The 21,746-nt window shown below is 43.3% G+C and overlaps 1 protein-coding gene and 1 pseudogene across 2 annotated transcripts in view; one reads left to right on the top strand and one right to left on the bottom strand.

Moving 5' to 3' along the window:
* PRKCB (protein kinase C beta) overlaps positions 1-21,746 on the top strand; it is a 304,393-nt gene that overhangs the window by 69,585 nt on the left and 213,062 nt on the right. The gene's annotated exons all lie outside the window — the stretch shown is intronic.
* LOC139074898 (cAMP-dependent protein kinase inhibitor gamma pseudogene) lies at positions 12,628-12,853 on the bottom strand (annotated as a pseudogene).

Raw genomic sequence — 21,746 nt, 5'->3', positions numbered from 1 at the left:
AACGTTGCGGTTTTGATTCACATTTCCCTCCTTATGAGAGATATTGAGCATCTTTTCATGTGCTTATTGGCCATTTGTATATCATCTTTGGTGAAATGTCTATTCAAGTCGTCTTCCATGACTTTGCATTATCCCATCTGTATTGATTCAGGCAAGCCAACTGGAATAAACTCTGGCGTTTAGACCAATTTTGTGGTTTTCTGCAAATAAATTCTGCCCCCAAATAACCCCCAACTTTCTGGAAGCAGTTCGCACGAGCACAATTCTGAAGATAACTTTCTTTAAAAAAGGAAATTCATAAAAGTATCATGCATCTTCCCCTTTTTTTGACACTAATGGAACAATTTAATGTAATTTCAGGGGGAAGCAGAGCTGCTGGAGAGGCTTGTGCGATGAAGGCAGGTTAACCAGCTCCACTGTCGGGTGGCGGGCAGGTGGGAGCAAGGGGTGGTTCTCTGCAGGCTCTTGGGGGGAGGAGGGGGCGAGAAGGCCCATTGCAGGCCCCTGAGGGCTCAGGGCAGAGCCTGGGGAAGGGGGATGGAAGAGGAGAAAGGCAGTCCTTCAAGATGCTGCAGAAATTGGTGGAAGAGTTCTATTCCCCCAACGGATTCTGTTGCCTTCTAAGTCCAGGGTACTGGAGGCAGCGTGCCCAGGTAGCAGGTGGTTAAGAAAACCTCTCTTGGACTTTGAGTCACTGTAGGCCTCGTTTTCCTCATCTTTCAAGCAGGGACATTAATAGGACCCACCTCATAGGGGTTGTGGTGGGGTGTAAGTGAGAAAAGGCAGGTAAAACGCTGGTACCTATTGAGTGCTTAAGTTATTGTAAAGGTACTGGGGACTTAGTTGTTGTCTTTGGGATGCCATCGGTTTCTTGATGAGACAGACTGGTCCATGCAGAACTGTAATGCAAAATGGGAAGAACTAAGGGCTGGGATGTGATATGCCCTCATCGTACCAGAATGCTAGGAAATGAACCATTAATTCGGAACCATTGTTCCTGGGCTGGCATCAAGGCAAGCTTCACAAGTAGAAGCCATTTGAGTTGAATCTCACAGGCTCAGTTGGGTTCCAACAGCAAGGCTTAGGGAAATGGCAGGGCAGGCAGGGGGACAGCGTGAGCAAAGGCCCTGAGGCGCAAGAGTTCATGGTTAATTACCGACTGAGATGTTTGGTGTCATGGTGCATGGAACACTATTGTAAGATCACAAAAACATTGAAATTCCGTGTTCAAAAAAGGCAATGACTGATTAAAATGGACGTATTAATATTTATCTGTGGCCACATATGTAAATGTAGAAGGTTTGCAAACTCAAATCCTACAGGAGCTGGGCAGGGGACCTGAACGAGGGAAGTGGGTTGGGTGTAAAACGGTGGAGGTGGTGGGGCCCGTGTTGGGCTGGAGAGTGGCGCCCTGTTACAAGGGGCACCTAATAGGAATTTCTGCTCTGATGGAATGTGAGCTCAGGGTTGCCACCTCTTCTAATTTTTCAAGAGAAGCTGGGAATCTGGATTTTATGTGAAATTTCATGTTTTTTTTTTTAAGACACGATATGGACTGTATAAAAGACGTCTGCAGACTGGCACTCTGTGACCTTATCTGTTCCCCGTTTGAATTTTTTAGGCTATATGCGAGCTTTATTTAGCAGAACTACTTAAGTCTTCGTGTGGTGAGAGCACATGACTTGAACGAGTCACTGTTGGAGGATGTACACTGACCGTAGTGGTCATTACAGCACGGTCTCTGCACAAACTTCAGTGGCATCTTCTCTAAATGACACGTTTGCTTTGAAAACACATCCTCCAAAAGAAAAACAGCAAACCGTCCTTCTCCCAGGATGTTAGTCCCGCCAGCTCCTGCTGTCGTAACCCAGTGCTGCACCTTATTGAAGGGTCAGGAGGTGTATTTGACTTACAGTTATGGCTGCGCAGCTGGGATAGTGGCTAGTGTCTGCATGAGCTACCCCCAGTGGCTAACATCTGGAGGGCAGCCATTTATGTCAGATAGCCAGTGTTGGCAGACACAGTTTAGCTTTGTACAAACTTGACTAATCTTATAGGATCTGCCTGCTCTTTAGAATAATATTTTTTTCTTTTTCTGCTCGTAGCTACCTACACCTTTTAATGCTGAAGGAAGCTAGCTAATACTGACATTTGAATCAAAATCGCTGAGTGGGATGGAACCTTAACATTCATTATTCCATTATTATTACATTAACATTCATTTATTCCAACTACCCTTCATATGAGGCAGGAGTCTTGGTTACAGGGGACAGAAAACTCAGACTAGTTTAATGCAAAAGGGAAGTCATTGCTTCATATAACTGAAAAGTCCAAGGGTATCTGCCTTGAGGGATAGTTTGATCCAGGGGCTCTTTATGTTACCAGGATGTGGTTTCTCTCACTCCATTTCTGCTTCTCTATTGGCTCCATTCTCAGATAGAAGAGCCTCCCCTCACTGTGGCCAGGTGGGAGTGGAAGCTCTACCCATGTTTCCACTAGGTTCAAGTCTATGCATGGAGCAGTACCTCTGTCTCTCCTGTATCTCACTGCCTCTGAATTGGCCACCAGGGCCAGTGATGGCCAGCCTTGTGTACTCTTGAGTTCAGGGTGGAATCGTGTGGACTGAGAGTGGAAAAGGGATAGTTCTTCAGAAGGATATGTGGTTGTTGTTAAAAGAAGGTTAAGTAAGTACTCACTGTGCCATCTAGTGCTTGACTCCCCTTCACAGCGTATTGCTGGTGATGGTCCAGTCTTCAGTTAGTAGCGTACTGCTCTCTAGTGCTATGTTTGGACTGCTCTAGTAATGAGAGAGTTTCTCTTTTTTTTGGTGAGGAAGATCTTCCTCTTTTTTTTTTTTTTTTTTTTTTTACTGAGGTTATGATAGTTTACAACCTTGTGAAATTTCTGTTGTAAATTATTATTTGTCAGTCATTTTATAGGTGCACCACTTCACCCTTTGTGCCCACCCCCTGCCCCCCCTTCCCCCTGGTAACCACTAATCTGTTCTCTTTGTCCATGTGTTTCTTTATCTTCCACATATGAGTGGAGTCGTACGGAGATCGTCTTTCTCTATCTGGCTTATTTTGCTTAACATAATACCCTCAAAGTCCATCCATATTGTTGTGAATGAGACGATTTTATCCTTTTTTATGGCTGAGTAGTATTCCATTGTATATATATACACCATACTTCTTTATCTAGTCGTCTGTTGATGGGCACTAAGGTTGCTTCCATGTCTTGGCTATTGTAAATAATGCTTCAATGAACATTGGGGTGCATGGGACTTTTGGAATTGCTGACTTTAAGTTCTTTGGATAAATACCCAGTGGTGGGATGGATGGGTCATTTGGTATTTGTATTTTTAATTTTTTGAGAAATCTCCATACTGTTTTCCATAGTGGCTGCACCAGTTTGCATTCCCACCAGCAGTGTATGAGGGTTCCTTTTTCTCCACAACCTCTCCAACATTTGTTATTTTTTGTTTTAGATATTTTAGCCATTCTAATGGGTGGAAAGTGATATCTTAGTGTAGTTGTGATTTGCATTTCCCTGATGATCAGTGATGATGAGCTTCTTTTCATGTGCCTATTGGCCATCCGTATTTCTTCTTTGGAGAAATGTCTGTTCATATCCCTTGCCCATTTTTTGACTGTTGTTTGATTTTTTGTGGTTGAGTTGTGTGAGTTCTTTATATATTATGGAGATTAAGCCTTTGGTGGATATATGATTTACAAATACTTTTTCCCAGTTGGTGCATTGTGTTTTTGTTTCAATCCTGTCTTCTCTTGCCTTTTAGAAGCTCTTTAGTCTGATGAAGTCCCATTTGTTTATTCTTTTTATTGTTTCCCTTGTCTGAGAAGACATAGTGTCTGAAAAGATCCTTTTAAGACTGATATCAGAGAGTGTACTGCCTATATTTTCTTCTAGAAGCCTTATGGTTTCTGGTCTTACCTTTAAGTCTTTGACCCATTTTGAGTTTATTTTTGTGACTGGCGTAAAAGAATGGTCTATTTTCATTCTTTTACATATGGATGTCCAGTTTTCCCAAGATCTTCCTCTTTTAGCTTGAGGAAGATTGTCCCTGAGCTAACATCTGTGCCAGTCTTCCTCTATTTTGTATGTGGGATGCCACCACAGCATGGCTCGATGAGTGGTGTGTAGGTTAGTGCCTGGGATCCAAACTGCGAACCCCGGGCCATGGAAGCGGAATGTGTGAACTTAACCACTATGCCACCGGGCCAGCCCCCAGAGTTTCTCTTAATACAGAACTAATGTTGGCATCTCTGTAGTTCTTGGCGTTATTTTTAGTCCCAATGATGCTCAGCATGGTCTGGCTAGGTAGGAAGGGTTGCTCACTGTGATCACAAAAAGGACCTGGAACACCGGATGCTCTAACTTGAGGCGTGCTTCCATAATCCTTGAGGAAGGAAAGAGGACCTTGGCAAGTCTCATAGCAGCCCTTGAAGCTCTCTCTGGAAGCACTCGTCATTGGCAAACACCTGTGATTGGCCAAAGCAAGTCATGTGGCCACACACGACTTCAAAGGGCTGGGCAGATACCACACTGCTGTATCCTTGGGAGGAGGGGAGAAGCAGAGGCTTTGACCACTGACCACCACGCAACTCGACTTCTGTATTTCCGCATTCCTCTTCTTAACCCATTTCTGTGTCCTCTAGTGACATATAATTAAGTTTTCAAGACCCAAAGACAAGACTCTAAGATTCATCTTTGTTTTCTTACTTCCTAATAGACCGTGATATCTCTAGATCCTGATTCTAAAACCCAAAGGCTCTGCAGGCCCCTGGTGGCCCATCATCTGCTCATTTGACGAGTAGACGCGATGTAGCTTCCTTCTGGATCTCGTAAAACCATCGAACAGGCTACTGAGGTTGGCTATTTCCTTGGACTCTTTTGCAATCCATCAGATAAGGCCTTTGAGGTCAACGTCTGATTGTTAGTACGTTTTGGGTATAGTTAGTTAACCATTTTCTAATTTACCTCAAATCTTGAGCCCTCAGTGGAGGAAGAATGGGAAACAACTCCTAGAAGGATATTGAGAGATGGGGGAAAGGGGAATGGAATGGAAGCTGCCAAATATGGGAAAGCTTTGAAATTGTCCCCTTTGGGGCTATTTCTCCTTGTAAAATCTCTGCCTGGAGGACCTTCCATTGGGATCCCCGTCCTTTGCCCTGGGACCGTCTCAGTGGATCACTACCCGTGAAGAGGCATTCTTTCCCTTTTCGTTCTGCAGGACATGCCCGCTGGGGCACTCTCAGCTCATTGAGATGCTCATTGGGTATCTGTGGCCATGGACGCTCACTCCCTTCCAAGCCTTGACTCTCCCCTCATTGATCACAATATGTATGTCCTTAGAAAGAAAGCTTATATTCCCACACTTTCTAGTGCTAAGGACTCTGTTCTTGACACTGTCTTGTCAGCCTTGCGATGCTGGACCCCAGCATCCCTGCCTGAGATTGTCCCGTCTCTCTTCCAAATGGGAAGACTTCTCGAAACTTAAATAAAGGATCTCGGTCTGCCAGGCAGCTCCCAGACTTCCAAAATTTGCCCTGCAAGATTATTTTAATCCAGAGTTTTCTCCAAAGCCTTGATATACACATTAGTTGATTTATTTATCCATTGAAGTATTTATTGAATACTTGCTGTGCTAGATGGTGGCGTCCAAGAGTGAATACAATTGGCACAGTCTCAGCCATTACGAAAGCGTTGTCTTGGAAAGAATGCAGACACATAAGCAGGCAGGTGCGCACATAGCACCTACGTACTGTGATCACTGTAAGTGCAGGATCCTGTGGTGGGGTACCTCACTGAAGGCATCAGCAAGGCCTCCAGGACTCAATGATATCAGAGCCAGCCTGAAGGATGATAGGTTCTACTGAGTAAAGGAGGGTGCGGGACAAAGGGGACGAGAGTTCCAGGCAGAGGGTATAGCATATACGAAAGCAGAGGAGGATTGTGGAACCTAAATCGATTTGGCATGGCTGGTGCAGAGCATCTGTGTTTGTATATTTACAAGGTGGGAGATGTGGTTCTGGGACAGGAAGGCAAGAACTCCATCTTCAGTGGCTCAGATGTCCAATTAAAGAGTGTGGATTTTATTCCGAGGGTACAGAGGTCTTTTTTTGTTTGTTTTTTAATAAAGCATTATATGATTAGATTTGCCTTTTAGAAACCACTCTGGCTGCAGTTGAAAAAGGAATTTCCAGGTGACAAGGCTGGGGGAAGTGACTTGGGTTGGGAGGTGGCTGTAGGAATCTAGGCAGGACGTGAGGATGCCTGGATTGCAGTGAGGAGAGGTGGATGGAGAGTTGGAGAGATGCTTAGGGAGTGTTATCGAGAGATCGTGGCGACTGATGGAGTGTGGGAGGAGGGTGGGAAAGGGAGGAGTCAGGGATGGCTCCCAGGCTTCTGGCTTGTGGTTGCTGGTGGGTTGGTGGTGCCGTTCACAGAGATGGGGACCATGGGAAGAGGGGCATGTTTTGAGGGAATCCTGAGTTCCCCTTGTTGGTGCCTAGCTGATGTCCAAATGGCACAGACCAGTTGGCATGTGGATCTTCAGACCTGGGGCTTAGGGCATGGATCTGGGGTCGGGACAGACACTGGGGACTCGGCTGCTTATCAGTGGTGCTTATAGTCATGGAGTGTAACGAGCTTTCCCCAAGAGCTTGTGTAGGCTCTGGTGAGAGGAGAAGTGGGCCCCAGGCTGAGGACACTGGCTTTGCAAATGTTGTTGAAATGTGTGGAAATGAAAGAAATTACAGAGCTATTTCAGCAAACATTTATTGAGCAAGAGCTTGTGCAAGGCTCTGTGGTATGTGTTCTGTGAGGGACCCTCAGGTGAATGGAGCTCAGGTGTTGTATAAGGAAGTTATTGCCATTAGGGGCAGAGAAGATGTCTATAAACGCCTGTACTGTAAAAGAGTTGGTGGTAAGGGCTGGGGGTGAGGTCGAAAAAGAGGGCAGTGAGCAAAATAGGCTGGAAAACACACGTCTGTTAGGGAGACTGGGAGGGCTTCCTGGAGTAGGTGACTTTTTTTAAAAAACCTGGAATAATAACCTTAATACATGATTTTAATTTGGTACTCTGACCTGGCATTGGATATGAATAATATTGTAGTTGCTCTTTTATCGTAAGCAAAACTAAGAAGGTGACTTTTATGTTTAGTGTTTAAGGAGATCTTTTGTCAGATGGAGGTGGAGTTTGGGAATGAAGGAGAACGGGGATGGACAGATCGGTGAGACGGTGCTGTGTGAGGGGTGGCCCAGAGGACGGACAGTGTGAGGGATGTTTTTGGGAAAAGTTAGTCCTTCACCTTGGTAGGAATCGAGGTGGCTGAAAGACATTTGTGGCAAATCGTGATAGAAAATAGTAGGGTGGTTTTGAGAACCATGCTGCAGTTTGGGGTCCGTTATGGAGACACAGGGGAATTACTGAGCAATTAGGAACTAACGGCCTCCAGAGCATCCTGGCTCAGAGTGTGAGCATCTGAACCAGACAGACCAGGGGTTGAATTTGAACTCTGCCTCAGTTTTGCCTCTCTGAGCCTCAGTTTCTCATCTGTCAAATAGGACTGAAATACTACCTAAGGGATTGTGAGGAATGAAGTAAGATATGTATAGAAAGCACTGAGCTGTGTCTGGAATACAGAAATCTTTAATACATGTTAACATAATTATACCTTATGCATAATCAGACCTGCAAAAATGAGGCGACTGTGCATCATCTTAACAACTTGTTCACTCCTGTAGCCTCAGAGCCTAGGCTAGTGTCTGGCATATAGTAGATACTCAATAAATATTTCTTGGATAAGAAATGACTTGTGCCAGTTTTGTTTTAGAAGGGACCTGTTTTTATGTGGAAAAATACTTTGATAAAACCTTCGGGCGAAGGTGAAATTCCCTTTCTTCCAGTGCCTGAGTTTCAGAGAGGAGAGGCTGACTCTTCTGCGAAACAGAAGGTTTTGGGGTTCCTGAGACCATCGGGAGGGAGGTAGGAAGGAGGAGAGAACCGATGAGGTCGTAGGAGGCTGTGTCCTGTGAAGTGTGGCTCCCTCCGTGGACCCCCCTAGAAATCTTCTGTAACATTTTGCATCTGTAATGCTTCCATCTACCATCTGCTGTGGTCGAGATGGGATTTGTAAGGATTCAGGTGACTATCAGACCTCCTTGTACGTCTCCCTACACAGGAAGGCAGCTCTGTCCCAGCCAGCTGGTGTCTTCTGGACGTAGGAAGCTTTCCTCTGGGGGAAGATAGCAGCTTGAGGAAGGGTGGCAGGAAGTGTGTGGGGGAATATTGATGGGGCTGGTCTTTCCAATGCCCTGAGGCAGCTCCACTTTGTGTGGATGGGCAGGTGCTCAAGGTGGATGGTTTTTTCCCACCTGAATTTATGGAGTTGCTCTTTTGAAGAGCATTCCAATGACTTGTCTGCAGATTCTAGGAAAGAAATTAAATTTGGTTTGCAGTCTTTCTGGATTTCTTCCTTCTAACTTGTTGTTATGCCTCCAAATGAAAACATTTAGTATTCATTATGGGCTTTATTATGGGCCTCATAGGATTGTCATTAATTAATACATGCAAAACTCTTAGCCCAGTACCGAATATACAGAAAACATTTAGTATTATTATTGTTGTTATTGGTTAGCACTGAGCCCATTTAATTCTCACAACAGCATCATGTAGTAGGCACTGTTACTGTGTCAATAATAGAGACACACCTTGATGATATTCGAGTCACATCTTGTGACTGTGAACAGATGCCTAGTCACATTTGAAGGAATCTGAAGCTCACAGAGGTTGATGACTTGCTCAGGATCACTCACGAAGCAAGTGGCAGAACTGATTGCCATGGTAACCATTTCCAAGCCTCAGTGCCCAAGAATGGACTTGAGGCTTCCTGGTCTGGCATTGGCTGGTCCCCTAGAACACAGGGAGTGTCTGGTCAGAGAAGTAAAGGAAGCCGTTAATTCCTGAACAGTGTCCTGCCTTGGGGTCAGTGAAGACCCCCTCAAAGACCTTACTGTCTGCTGTCATCCACTGTATAAGCCTTTTATCTTTCATCACCTTTGATGCTCCCAACAGCCCAGGAATTAACCAGGGGGGACTTTTCTCTATGAGCGATGGGAAGGATGCCATGATTGTCCCAAGGTTCTGGAGATAATGGTGGAGCCAGGACCAGACTTCAATTTCTGGGTTTCCAAATTCGGTTCTATTCTCCCCTCTGCAGACCACGAGGCCTCCAGACGAGACAGATGGCAGACAGCTACAGGAGTTTAAAATAGACCGAGCTCCCTTCTGAGGTAGACGTATGCGTGGAGAGTGAGCTGGAAGACAGGGACCCCTGTGTGGGAAAGCATTTTGGCAAAGAGGAGCCCAGAGTGGAGCGTTGAATGTGAGGATGAGTGTAGTTAGGTGGTGTGACGGTGTGAGAAGAGACGTGGGCAGGAGCCAACCTGAGGCAGAACAGGGAGGAGGGAAAAGAGAAGCTGCTGGGCACGATGTGGTGCCAACCTGTATGGCTTCCTCCCTCCTCTCCAGCTGTGCTACCAAGAGACCGGAGGTCAGGTGGTCATTCTGGGATGACTGCTGTGTTTTCCTTCCCATCCTTCTGGTCTCGGAGGCTGATGTCCCAGGAGAAGGATAAAGTTCCTGCAAAGAGGGATTGTACAGACCCTTTAAGGGTGACTTTGAGGCCTATGCATTCTCTACTTTTTGGCAAACAGGCCCCAAGGGATGGTCCCTAGCACCCACATTTGAACTATGTGACCTGGCATTCCTGCCTGTTGCTGATGGACCAGGCATGGCTCCACCTCCTTCTTTCTCTGGGAACTTGGACTTAGCATTGAGAGGTGCCAGCTAGTCTCCATCAACACTGGCCTGGAAGGCTGTGCCATCTCAGGGTCTGTGCAGTGTGCATCCAGAAGCAGAGAAAGCTTAACTGCAGAAACAAAGAAGAGTGGAGCAGGCTCAGAGGTCGTGTGGGCCAGAGAGATGGGGAAGTGGCTGCCTTGGTTCCTGACAATCCTGCATTGAAGCTGAACTACAGTTACTGCCCTTGGTTTCTGTGAGACACTTTGTTTCCTTATAACACACTTGTTTCTCTGCTTGAGCTAGTGTTAGTGAGATTCTGTCCCTTGTAATCCTAAGTGCCCTGGATAAGAGGCTGACGAGCTGAAGGTGGAAAACTTGGCTGTAAAGGGAATGAGGTTGTTGGACTCTCTCTGGAGGGCACGTTATGGGAAGTATTAGGGTACATTTCTGATTGGAGGGGGCCTTGTGCGTATCTGGGGGTTTAGAGGTGGGAACAGATGCTGTAGCTGATGGTATTGGCCCATCCAACAGCCATTTCTCCTTTGTTCTTTAGGTTTGTTGTTTAGTGACAATGTGCCCAAGGGACAAAGTATGAGTGATCCATGTTTTATTCTATTTCCCTTTTCAGTGATTGGTTTAGAGGTGGGCACAAGACCCAGTTTTGGCCAGCGTAAGGAAGGAGAACTCTTTTTTCACTTCAACTCCTTCTTCCTGCCTTGGAGGTTGTTGAATGTGAAAATAATGGTTGGAGCTGTGGCAACCACCTTGTGACCATAAACAGATGCCTAGAATTGCAGTGACGCCGAGCAAGAGTGCTGGCATCCTTGAGTCACTCCTACAGCCCCAGAAACCTCCTGCTTTGAACTTTTTTTGTGTGTGTGTGTGAGATTATTCATAAGCCCCTTTTGTTTAAGCTGCATTTAGTTAGCCGATCTGTTAATTGACTCCAAAAGCATCTTAACTGATACAGTTGACCTTATGATTTGGAGATTTGGGAGGAAAACAAGGTGAAAGAGCATGTACAGTTGGGGAAAATAATCTTTTTAAGCAGAAAATTGACACTTTTCCACATGGAGACCTTCAGCTCTGGTTTTATAGCCTGGTTTATAGAGCTCTGACTTTGAGAGTTGTGTGAGCTGATGTCCATCCATCCGCCCATCCATTCATCATGCATGTATTCATTCGTCATCCATCCAACCATCCATCCATTCATCTATCATCCACCCACCCGTCTACCCACCCTTCCATCCATCTATCCTTCATCCACCCATCCATCCATCCATCCATCCATCCCTCCATTTAACTTTCTTTTTATGGAAGTTTCCCTTTTGGCAATGGAGGATTTCCTTCCTGACCTAGCTTGATTCTATTTGTTATCGTTTCAGTGTAAATACTTTTCTTTCTCCGGTTAGGTCACCTGTAGAGAAACTAGATTAGGTGGTCATAGCAGGGTGTGAAGGAGATTCTGCTACAGCCTTTCTCTAGGGATGTCTTGCCTTCCAAAGTGTCTGGCATTTTTAAGAGAAGTGTTGATTTTTAGACGTTGGGGAAAAAAGTGTTTCTTCAGTTTTTAGGACATTAAAAGCTCTCACTTCCCCTTATTTTACTCCCTGGAGCTTCCTCAAACATATTCAAGCTCTGTCAGCTTTAGGCCTGGCTTTGTTGGCTGGAAAGGGCCAGTGTATGTCTGCAGAGAAATCTTATGGAATCGCATCAGGAATGCCTTCTTCAGGAAATAATTACTATTTTAATAGTAATTTTAAGAGGAAGATAATCTTTATTTTTTTGATTCTTAGGAATTGTGCTCTCTCAAGTAGATGCTCTGGTCTTTATTGCAATAGTAAATTCTATAAAACGTTTTCAATTTATAAAGTTTTTACCCATCTTAGACCGTTACCTACTTCAGGGTAGAAATGGAATGTGTTGTGTGGGTGCCTTCTGGCTCTTGGTCTGTTGGTTTCGGGGGGTGCTAGAGGGTGGGGTGACAGCATTGGTAGCATTTCAGTGTGATTGCCCATTGAGGCCCTTGGGGTTGTGTATGAGGAGGAAAGAGGAGGAGGAAGAAACCAGGTGGTAGGAGTGTGAGCTGCACTCTCAGGAATAAATGTATTTGATTCTTTTTTTTGAGAGAAATCATCAGGATTTATTTCCTGGGTCCTGGGTGTCATCTGTCTTGGTAGAAAATGCAAAGAGTTGATCAGATAGTTTTGAGCACAAAATCTCTTCCCTAAAAACGGACCTGTGAAACTCCACAGGGGGACCTCGGAGCTGCCTAGATGATCAGAGTTTAGTTTACAGTAGCTTCCAAAAAAAAAGTGAATTGATTGTCAGCTCCCTCCCTCTCTGCTGAAAAAGGGTTTAGTTTTTAAAAAGTTTAGAGTGTTTTTTTAAAAAAAAGGATAAGAAGGTCTTGACCCAGAAGGCTGGGTTGCAGAAGAGGGGGCACAGCAGGCTGTGGTCCCTGCCAGGCTGCCGTGAGAGGAGCATTCTTGGGTGGGCTGCTCACCAGGTGGGCAGGCTGCAACCCTGAGTCCTGGTGTCTGCCGAATCAATAACATCCTGTGGTTACGGTGTCTGAAAAGTGTACCCGGCATGGGGAGGAGGTGGTGGGAGCATGCAGCCTGTGGGTGCCGCCGGGGGGCGGCCTTCCCAGGGTTGGGGCCACAGTGGCCTCTGGGGGTGCCCTTCACTCTGGCTTGGGACACGGGGCTCAGACAAGAAGCAGCTGGGCCAGTCCCAGGGCTCCCTGTCCAGGGGGGGACAGCAGGTCTCTCTTCCAGCCTCCTTGGGCAAGGTCAAACTCAAGACAAGGTGGTCCCATCGCTGTTCTCAGGCTGATTGCCTCCTTGTCTGAGGTGCCCACCTGCACCTGCCCTTCCATCCTCTAAGTGCTAGCTCGCCCAGGTCTCCAGCCAGCTTCCTCACACTCCCAGCCTCGGAGGCTCCCTGGATGTCGGGGGCTATGTTCCCCTGGTCCGTCGGGTCACAGGAGATGGAGTCCGAGTAGGAGGGCTTGATCTCCATCATGCTGTTGCCTCACTCTTCAGGCCCGGTCTCTTTTCTTTTTCCTGCTCATGTCCCTTCAGATTGTCCACTCTTGACTAATTGATGTGGAAATCCTGCCAGCCTGTGCCTTGCCGACGCCTGGAGTTCTGACTTCTTGAACAAAGTTGTTTTTCTTTTCTGAGCCGGCCTTTGCAAATGCTTGAGTGCTTGCTTGAGGTGGTGATAGATGGGGAAGAGGAGGGGTTTGTTTTGGGTGGCTGGTACATCTGGAGCCACTGGTCACAAACCTGGCTGAACACAGAATCTCTTGGGGGGCATGTTTATATGTACGGATTCAGAACCTCACCTCAGATCTGCCAAATCAGGAGGTTGTCACTAGTAGCTGCGTTTTAGATTGACCTGGGGAGCTTTTAAAAGTCCCAGTGCCCCGGCCCTGACTCAAATCAATTAAATCAGAATTTCTGGGGGTGGGGCCAGAGCAGCAGCATTCATTAAAGGCTCCCCAGATGATTATATTTGGCAGCCAGGTCTGAGAGCCACTGGGGAGAAATCTGTACTCTCTGTAAAGCCCGGTGCAGTCAGTCCTCTGAACATCAGGGTTGGACTGTAGCTGCTTATCAGCACAGGCAGGGCAGGCTCTCCCCGCCTTCGTTACTGCAGCAAACTGCTTCCTGAGGGGCACATTGGAGAATACCAAACCACAGGGACCCAAAAGGAATATAAAATTAAAATTAAATCACACCAGCCTTGGGCATACAAATCCCTCCTCCTTATCAAAGTCTCTTAAATTAAAAAAAAGTTTAGAATGCTTTAAAATGTAATATTTTGGTGATATATTCACATGGTTCAGAAAATACAAGAAAATATAAGTTTTAAAGTCTCTCATTCACTTCTGTCCTCCATCCACCCACTTTCTACCCTTTCTTTGGGTATCCTTCCAGAAGCTTTTTCTTCTACTCCTGTTGTTTTCATGGGAAAAGATGGGACACTACAACCCGTATTCTCCACTTTGTTTTTTCTGCTAATATCTGGGTTTTTTTCTCCTAATATCTGGTTAATAGGCTCCAGTGTGGTGTAATGGCACCATTTGTTCTGATTTGTTGGGTATCCTCGCTGATTGGCAGGGGTTTATGCTGTGATAATCTTTACATATTTGAATTGTTCCCCTCTACCCACCCCCTGACGCCACATCTTGAAGATCTTTCTATATCAGTACAAAGAGAGCTTCCTTATACTTAAAAATCCATTGTATGGATGATTCTTAGTTTTGTAAGCCATCCTCCAGTGGTGGACTTTAGATCATTTCCGATTTGGGGCCATTACAAACAATGCCATTAAGAATAATGTGGTATGGGGCCGGCCCTGGGGCCAAGTGGTTAAATTCATGTGCTCCACTTCAGCGGTCCAGGGTTTCACCGGTTCGGATCCTGGGCGTGGAGATGGCACCGCTCATCAGGCCATGCTGAGGTGGCATCCCACATGCCACAACTAGAAGGACCCACAACTAAAATATACAGCTATTTACTGGAGGAATTTGGGGAGGAAAAAAAAAATAGAAAATTGGCAACAGTTGTTAGCTCAGGTGCCAATCTTAAAAAAAAAAAAAGAAAGAATAATGTGGTGAATGTATCACTTCAGATATGTAGAAATCCATCTGTAGAATTCCCACAAGTGCTGTTTCTTGGTGAAAGGGCATTTTCCGGAGTCTAACTAGCAATGAGAAATTTTGAGAGGGTATCACGTTATCCAGTGCTCTGCACCAGGCAGTTCTGCTTCAGCAGCTGTTGTAGGTGCAGAATTATATTTGCTTCTTTCCCTTTGTGGCTTTGAGGAGCTATCAGATGGGGCAGCTGAAAAGTTCACACCTGACGGTTTTAGAAGAGATGCTTCTGGTGCTGCAGTTCTCCCAGGGCTGTTCCTGGACCACCTACATGCATCCTCTGGTGTTTGTTAAAAATGCAGTCCCTGGACTCCATCAGAGTCTTTGGGGTGGACCCTGATCAATTTTTAGTAAGCTCCCCAGGTGATGCTTCTGCCCACTGGACTTTGAGAACCATTGTTCTAGGGGGTTTGCTGTAGAGCAACGCCCTGGGTGGAAACTCTTCCATATGGTTAGCACATAGGACCACACTGGTTCATCCAGGACAGGATCTGCAACCGCCATCGAGAGCTCTATAATTCCAAGTAAAGACTTAGGCTTGGCATAGGTTGAAAATAACATTTGGTTGTCAGTGCCTAATGCAGCGTTTCCAACTTTGCCCTCATATGCCTAAGATAACATAGAATAGGAGGAATGCTGTCGACAGCACTGAAAATAGATAGCCAGTTGTTGGCATCTCAGTGAAATCTCCATGAACTGTATGGCAGATGGGGCTGGATTGGGTCCATTCACTCCAGTCATAACTTCCGGAAATGAAGACCAATTGGAAACAGTAAGAAGACATTTCTCTCTCTTCCACTGTCCTGTTCCTAGACTAAGAGACCCAAGTTTGTACCAACTGAGAAGTGAGCCTTCTTCTGCTCAAGAATCACTTTTTGAAATGACTAGAGGCTTCTTACAACCCCTAATCTTCCTAGATTCATGCAGAGAAGTCAGGAAGGGGAGGGAGGCAGTTTACCCGTGCACTGTTTGTGTAGGGAACTAACTGTTGGTGGTGAACCCAACCTTGAGTGGTGTGGCTTGCATAGGGAAGGTGCATAGGAGAGACCAAAGGAACTAGGTGCATCCTGGGATCAGAGAACTAGGTAGTGGAGGAAGGAGGAGAGTCTGATTCAGGACAACAGAGCTGCAGTGGATGAGTGCTTGCCAGACACCAGGTGCTGGGCACATTATCCTGCTCTCTAGCCTTGGCTTGAGAAGGGGATTTGACCATCACCAAAATAGACAGAAGGCAGGACCAAGGATAACCTATTCAACCTATCTTTTGGCAAATACAGGGCCTGGATATGTACTTGCAATGAGTAATAGAGTATTTAAGACAATGCAGCTGTGTCTACAGAGTTATGAGGGGAAATTTTATAATCTACGTATTTGATTCTTAGTCAAGCTGTCATTAATGTGTGAAGGCAACACAAAGACAGTTTTCAGATATAAAAAAGCTCTGGAAATCTACCACCAATGAAAGAGTTATTTGAAGATATCCTCTATCTGATTGAGAGAAGATCCAATATTAGGAACTTAAGAATGGAAGAAGAAGTTATAGTTTGGAGGAACCAGGAGGAACACTTCCAGTGATTAAACATAATGTTGAGTCCAAATCATCACTTTAAGTCTCATGTTAAAATAGATGGCGGAAGGTTCATCAGTTGTAACAAATGTACCACTCTGGTGGGGGATGTTGATAATAAGGGAGGCTATGCATGTATAGGGGCAGAGATATATGGGAAATCTCTGTACCTTCCCCTCAATTTTGTTGTGAACCTTAAACTGTTCTAAAAAATAAAGTCTTAGTAATAAGATAAGATAGATAGATGTCAAAGATATTTGTGAATGAAAGGCAATATGGCATAAAAATACCTTCATAATCTATTTGAATCTAAAATGCCAGCTTATGTTAATAAAGACTGCAAAGTAGGTAGTAGGGGAGTGAGGGTAAGGAAAATTTACTTAATTTACTGTCTTTTATATGGAAGACTTAATCAGAAAATATACCATCAACTTTCTCTTGTCAAAATGAGATAAAACTAGAAGTTAATAACAAAGGTTATAAAACTCAAGGACTTGAAAATGAAACGCTTTCCTTAATAACCCTGGGATGTATTCCACATCGTGCTGGATGTTCTAGCCAGTTCTAAGTATTGTAATAAAGAAAAAAAAAAGGAAATAAAAGGCAAACAGATAAGAAAGGAAGAAATAAAACTGCCCTTATTTGCAGATGACATGATTGTTCATGCAGAATATCTCAAGGAATCTACCAAAAAACTCTACTACAACTGATAAGTGAGTTTGGTAAGGTTGCAGGATACAAGATAAACATACAAAAATCAATTGTATTTCTATATACTAGCAATGAACATGGAAGACTCCACGTAGGAAAGATGTCAGTTCTCCCCAAACTGATATACAGGTTTGATGCAGTTCCTTTCCAAATCCGAACAAAATTACTTTGTGACTATAAACAAGATTATTCTATAATTTATATGAAAATGCAAAGGAGCTAGAATAGCTAAAACAGTTTTGAAAAAGCAGAATAAAGTGGGAGGAATCAGTCTTAGTACACAGCTACAGTAATTAAGACTGTGATGTTGGTGGAGGGGTAGACACATAGATCAATGGAACAGGACAGGGAGCTGAGAAACAGACCCACAGGACTATGTCCCATTGATTTTTGACGCAGGCACAAAAGCAGTTTAATGGAGGAAATGAATTTTCAGCAAGTAGTGCTGGGGCAATTGTCCACCTAGGGGTGAAAAAATTAACCTTGGCCTAAGTCTCACACCTTATATGAAAATTAACTCAAAATAGATCGTGAACTTAAATTTAGAACATAAAACTTTTAGAACAAAACTTAGGAGAAAATCTTTAGAATCTAGGGCCAGGCCTTTGCCTGTTGTTAGACTTTGACACCAAAAGCAGGAACTACAGAAGAAAAGATTGATACATTGGACCTCATCAAAATTTAAAACTATTTCTCTGTGAAAGACCCTGTTAAGAAAATAAAAAGAAAACTACAGACTGGGACTAAATATTTGCAAACCACATATCTGCAAAGGACTATTACCTAGAATATATAAAGAACGCTCAAAACTCAACTAAACAGACAATCCAATTAAATGGGCAAAAGAGATGAACAGACGTTTCACTGAAGGGGAGATACAGATGGCAAATAAGCGCATGAAATGGTACTCAGTGTCTCACACACACACACACAAAACCCAAAATGAGGTACCACTGCGCACTTATCAGAATGGCTAAAATGAAAACTAACGACAACACCAAATGCTAGTGAGGATGCAGAGCAACCGGATCACTCTTGTATATTTTTGGTGGAAGTGTAAAATGGGACAGCTATTCTGGAAAATAGTTTGGCAGTTTCTTAAAAAACTAAACATGCAACTGTGATATGCCCCATGAATTTTACTGTTGGGTATTTATTCCGAGAAATGAAAACTTACCCTCATACAAAAACCTCTGTGCAAATGTTTATAGCAGCTTTATTCATAATAGGCAAAAGCTGGAAACAACCCAAATGTCCTTCAATAGGTGGATGGCTAAACAAACTGTGGTATGTTTACACTATGTAATACTAGTCAGCAGCAAAAAGGAACAAACTGTTGATATTCTCAACAACCTGGATGAATCACCAGAGAATTATGTCAAGTGAAAAAAGCCAATCCACAAAGGTTATTTACTGTATGATTACAATTACATAACACCCTTGAAATGTCAAAATTATAGAAATGGAGAACAGATTAGTGATTGCCAGGAGTGAGGAGATGGCAGGGCGGAGAGGAGTGGGTGTGACTACAAGAGGGCGACGTGAAGGATCGTTGTGAAATGTTCTGTATCTTAATTATGTCAATGTCAATATCCTGGTTGTGATATCATGCTATAGTTTTGAGAGATGTTGCTTTTGGGAGAAACTGAGTAACAGATATATGGGATCTCTTTATTACTTTTTATAACTGCATGGAGATCTAGAATTATCTGAAAATAAAAAATTTAGTTGAAAAAACAAAAAATTTCATTTTAGGCTATTTAGTATAGTTGATGTTAAGCTATAGATCAAAACTTATGAGACAGTGTCTAATCAATATCCCCAATTCATAGTCCTAGGTGCTTTTAAACATATTAACCAACCAAGAAAGACTATAAATTAACTAAGCATTCCACTCAAAGAGGTAGGGGAAAAAACTCCACAAGAGAAACCTAAGGAAAGCAGGAGTAAGAATGTAGAATTAGAATATAGCATTAGAATATATAACATTTTATATTCTGATGCAATGTGGCATTAGAATATATAAAAAGCATTGTGCTGATAACTCTAAGAATTGGTCCTAGAAAACAGGATAAAGCAAGACAAACAAAAAGCCAATAAAATAGATCTACTTTAATCATATGTATAAAATGAATATATGTAATAAAATATATAAAATGAATAAATAATACATATAATGAATATATATCCATAATATGCAAAATAGAATGAGAAAGGACATAAATACAGAGATAGAAAAAATTATGAGGTTAAGACATACCACTATAATAGTGTTCAGCATAGGTGTATGTGGATTTATATCATAGCTTTTCCACTACCCCTGTCTGATCTTAGGCAAGTTATTTACTCTCTCTCAGCTTCAGTCTCCTCCACTGTAAAATGGGGATAATAATGCAGTGATTGTGTGTATTCAGTGACATAATATATGTAGAGGTCAACCCGTTGCTGGGCGCTTTGTAGAACTCAGATGGTAACTGTCATCAATTTTTGGTATTAAATTTGAAAGTCTAAGAAAACAGAAATGTGCAAATTGTCTAACGTGAAAGAGAGCCTGTCTAGATTAGGGTTTGGGAAAGTTTCTCCAAAAGGGCCAGGTGGTAAATATTTTAGGTTTATGGGGTGTTCTGTAGCAACAACTCAACTCTGCCGTTGTAGCATGAACGCAGCCATAGACAATTTGTAAAGAAGCGGGCATGACTGTATTCCGATAAAACTTTATTTAAAAAAAACAGGTGGAACCTGCAGGCTGTCGTTTACTGGCCCCTGGTCTAGACCGAGAGCAAAGAAGGAAGTGATGAAAGTTTTCAAACTCATCAGTAAAACCTCCAGGACCAGTGATCCTTTTGGTTTTTAAAGAATTTCTCTGAACCATATAACAAGAAGAAAACTTTCTCAGTTCTGTCCTCTGACCTAGTGTTCTACAGACATAAATATCTGAAAAAGTTAACACCAAAAATAAAACCATAGTCTAATCTCACTTATAAACGCAGAGAAAAAAAGTCCTAAGTAAAATCTTGGCAAATTGAATCTTTTGGATATTAAAAGAACAATGCATCATGATCAAGGAAGTTTCATTCTAGAAATACATTATGGTTTATTATTAGGAGATCTATTAATAAGTCCCATCAATATGTCAAAGGAAAAAAATATGATCATCTTCATAGATGCTAAAAAAGCATTTGTTAAAATTTTAATATTCATTCTTGGTGAAAACTCTTAGAGAAAGAACTAAGAATAAAAATATACTTTCTCAGCATGATAAAGACTATGGCCAACCAGTAGCCAAAAATATGCTTAATTTTGTGATACTTGAGGCGTTCCCACTAAAGTCAAGAATAAATCAAGGACGGTTGCTATCAGCACTGTTATTTGTCATTGTTTTGGATGTTTTAGTCAATGAAATAAGAAGAGAAACAGATGTAAGTAGTAATTACATATCGGAAAAAAGAATGCCAAATTAACATTATTCACAGGTTACATTATTACTTTGGAGACTCTAAAGGAATCAACTGAAAAACTATTATACTAATAAAGAGTTAGGTAAGGGGGCTGGTTACAAAACATACCAACCCAAATCAATAACTTTCTTAGAGAGCAGCCCTAACTAGTTGGATGACATAATGGAAAAATAATCCCTTTTGGTTTCCAGCTGCCACCTCCCTGCCTCCCAGCTCCTTTTCCTCCTCTGCATGCTTGGCAGAAAGCCAGAGAAGAGTGCTGTAGCCCTCTACGACAGAAGGGAATGTGGGAAACTTGAATATTAACCACGGATTGCCAAAGCCACCTCTGCCATGTGTCTACAGAAAAGTGGTTATTAAAAAAAATGTCACACTTGGCACGCTGGATCCCAAACGCCATCAGAGCATACCACAGTGTCTCAGGGAAAATATTTGGCATTTATATAGAGTTAGGTTCTCACCGATGGTGTTTCCTTCCATGGAAGGACCCCGGAGCTTGCAATGTTGAGGTTGAGAAGTGGTTTGATGACGGCAGTGAGAAGCGCTGGAAAGGATATGGACGGCAACTAGATTCAAATTCCGTTTTTGACTTCTTTTCTAATTTTGTATTCTTCAACTTCTTTGAGCCGCCGTTGCATTACCTACATAATAAGGATAATCAAACCTTTCTCCTAGGGTATTGTAGTGTTAAATACAGGTGTTTTTTTTTTTTTTTGGTAAAAGAAACAACCTCGACAATTGCTCAATAAAAGTTAATTCCCTTTTTGAAGCCTTCCTAGGATGGCTCATTCCTTTTTGGCCCTTTTAAAAATGCCAGGAAGCCTGGCCTTCAATTCCTTTTTGGAAATTAAGCATGGATCCTAGAGTTTGAGGCATCTTAACTTATGCTGCTTGTCTGGTTCAACTGCTGCCTGCTTCTGAGCTTTACTGTCATTTCAGAAAAGGAGAAAAATAAATTATTCATAATCATCCTTTCTTGGGGACAATCTGTCTCTTTACCTTCTTGTTTACCTGGAGCATTCAGGGTAATTCTGGGAATAGGAATGGAGAGATAAAGTCGGGCAGAGAGGGACAGCAGTAATTGGAGAGGTGATGGTGGGGAGGAGAGAGCATGGCCTCGGATGTCAGAAGTGGTACCCTTCTAGTCCTTGCTCTACCATCTACCAGCTTTGTCTCATGGGAAACTCTCTTAACTGCTCTGAAGCTTCAGAGTGTTCTTAGCTGTAAAATGAGAAAAATGATGTCATCTTTCTTGGGGCGTTGTTGTAAACACCATACATATGTGAATGTGTTTTATGTAAATATGTGACACACATATAAGTCCTATATATTAATAGCTCATATAATGTACAGACTATGTGTCTTTGAAAATTAAAGCTGGGGGGCCAGCCTGGTGGTGCAGTGGTTAAGTTCACAGGTTCCGCTTTGGTGGCCCGGGGTTCACCGATTCGGATCCTGGGTGCGGACCTACGCACTGCTTATCAAGCCATGGCAGGCATCCCACATATAAAGTAGAGG

This window comes from Equus przewalskii, chromosome 12 (genome assembly GCF_037783145.1).
Source record: "Equus przewalskii isolate Varuska chromosome 12, EquPr2, whole genome shotgun sequence".
NCBI classification, from domain to species: Eukaryota; Metazoa; Chordata; class Mammalia; order Perissodactyla; family Equidae; genus Equus; species Equus przewalskii.
The sequence above is the reverse complement of the archived record's forward strand: the minus strand, read 5'-3'. Positions and strand labels throughout refer to the sequence as shown.